The following is a 2,638-nucleotide window of genomic DNA, read 5'->3' on the forward strand; positions in this document are numbered from 1 at the left end:
ATCAGTACTTCCACTTTTACCAGAGTATTTTTTAACACAAGTATCTGTACTTTTACTCAAGTACGGAAAGTGAGTACTTTTGCCATCTCTGGTAAATAAGGATTAAGGTGCAAGTGTACCTGTATCGCACACAATGAAAAACAAAATAAAAACAAGAAATAAAGAAATAAAAGATAAAAAATAATAAAAATATGTACAATCCGGATGGCTTATATACAGGTGGATTTACTTAGGTTATATAATCTTTTAAGGTTATATAATCAGTTTGCCCCTTTTCTCCATAGATCAAAGCCTGTTTAATAAAGCGGATATCAATATAGTGCATTAATTCTTAACTTCACATCTTTGTTTTCTTTTTAAACCAGAATTATTTCCAGACGGCCTAAAGTTTGTTTTTAGTCGTCTTCTTTCAGCCAGCTGGCTGACAGTGTGCAGCAACAAGTGAGAGAGGCCAACTTTTGCTTTCTCTGGCATTAAAAGGACTCTAACGATAACACCGTAGATGTTTAAAACCTCAGAATATCTCGGTACTAACCTGTAAACATTTAAAACGATAAATAAAGATTGTCATAATTGAATTAAGAACTACTCTGATGACACAAGAGAACAAGTCCAGTGTTGAAACCAGCGACACCTTTCATTTTAAAGACACATGGAGATGAAGGCAGCCGATGATGAGGATGGTACCGATGGGGGGGTTTGGACAGGTTGGCTTCCTCTTAGCGGGACGTCAACCTTTATTTTATTTTTAATTTGACTCTCATTTCTACCGACGCTGGGACTTTTATCCTCCGATAAAAATAACCGAAGACGACGATTTCTGAACCAAAAGCTTTAAAACTTTTTCCTCTCTCATGTGTTCTTTGTTGGAAAAAAAAAAATATTTGTATTTATTGTATGAGGGAGATGTGTGCTTTTTTTGGGGGGGGGTGGGGGTTTTAGGGAAGAATAGTGTAATGTATTTTATGAACCTCTCTGTCCCTCCCTTTGTTTATTTATTGATTATTTATGTATTTATTGGATTCTATTTAAGTCTTTCTTGATCTTTGTACTCGTTTTCAGGGGTTTGTGTGAGGCTGTACTTGCAGAGAGGTGTTCTTCAGACGCCGAACTAGTGTTTCAAACCAAAACAAACTTTAGTGACTGTTGGAAACGGATGGAGAGCGAAGGGGGGGGAGAAATGTAAAGGAGGAATTCAGACAAATATGAGTTTATCCATCAAACTTTATCATTTTAAATAACAAACCAGCCAATCAGAGCAGCAGATGGATGTTAAAACCTCCTAGTTTGATTTAAAATCTCTTATTTGTTTTCAGATTTAATGACTTAAAGTTATAAACTAGCTTTAAAAAGACTGGATGCTCTTTTAAACAGCTGTAATTCTTTTCTGTAAAGCAGCACAAAGTGAGCTGTCAGTTCTCAGACTGTGAAGATGAATCCATCGGTTTTTGACACGTTTAAGAAGTTCCTTTATCCTTTAAGTTGATTTAAATCCAGAGAGAATTTCCTCCATTTACATCGCCTCCGTTCTCCACGAAGCTTTCCGATTCCCCTTCGTCCCGCCGTGGGATCAGGACTCGAACAAATACCTCTGATGAAAAAGAAACCAAATAGACTTTCAAGCTTTAAAGATGAAAACTAAAACGTGTCTGAACTCAGGAGAGAGGGATGAGAAAGCGGCTCATGAAGGAACCGTTTAAAGGCTTTAACCTCCATTTTCACTGAGGTGCTGAGGGTCCGCTGTGTGTGTCTTCTCATCACTGTTTGGATTTAAAGTATTAATTTTCCTTCTGAGTGTCGCTCGTCTGCTGGAGGCGCTTGGGTCCTCCGTGGATCTGAAACCTGAGCAGATTCCCACCAAATACAGGTTTCTGTGTTTTCTTTCGGCTCCAGCAGCAGCGCAGCTCCGTCCGTTTGTGTGCCTGTGTAGTCGGACTTGTTTGTGGCGGTGACCGAGAATGATACCAAAGTTAAAACTGCCACAGAGAGGCGCTGCGCCACAAACACGCCGTTCCACATGTAAATAGACATTGTTAGTGATGAATTAAAGGAAACGAAGGCCTGCTGTTGGTAGAAACACAGATCCACTCTGCGTTTTCTACTGTGGTTCTTCTGTGAATGTTCATTTTACTGCAACCATCACCATGACGTTCTAGCTACAGAGAGAACTAATGAGAGAATAACTTCAGTCCGTATCGTTTGGCCCGTGTTCATGTTGATTTATCGAGGAGAAAGTTAAAAAATGTTCCTTTCTATTTTTTCTACAATGCAGCTTAAATCCAAAGGTTAAGAGGACAGCAAAGATAGATTTTACTGCTAAAGAAAAAAAAACCTCAACAGTGAAAACCAAAGATCTCCACTTTGATTTCTCCGCATTGTACAACCCCCCAACGATTTTATGACGTGAACCCCTAAAGTGTTCTTTAATAAAACCTAAAGATGGTGGTGGTGACGAAGCTGGAAGAAGCACCACTGTGGGACGGGGAGGGGGGGGAAAAGGGGCGTGTTTTGCGTTTTTATTCTGCTTACGATGTGCTGTTTTTTGACCTGAAGACTTTCTCTGTCCGAGTTGTTTCTGAAAGCTGATTCTGTTGGGAACGTTTTTTTGGGTTTGAAACGGTCCTACTGTCCCTTAACT

This window comes from Cyprinodon variegatus, unplaced genomic scaffold (genome assembly GCF_000732505.1).
Source record: "Cyprinodon variegatus isolate N-32 unplaced genomic scaffold, C_variegatus-1.0 Scaffold160, whole genome shotgun sequence".
Classification (NCBI taxonomy): domain Eukaryota; kingdom Metazoa; phylum Chordata; class Actinopteri; order Cyprinodontiformes; family Cyprinodontidae; genus Cyprinodon; species Cyprinodon variegatus.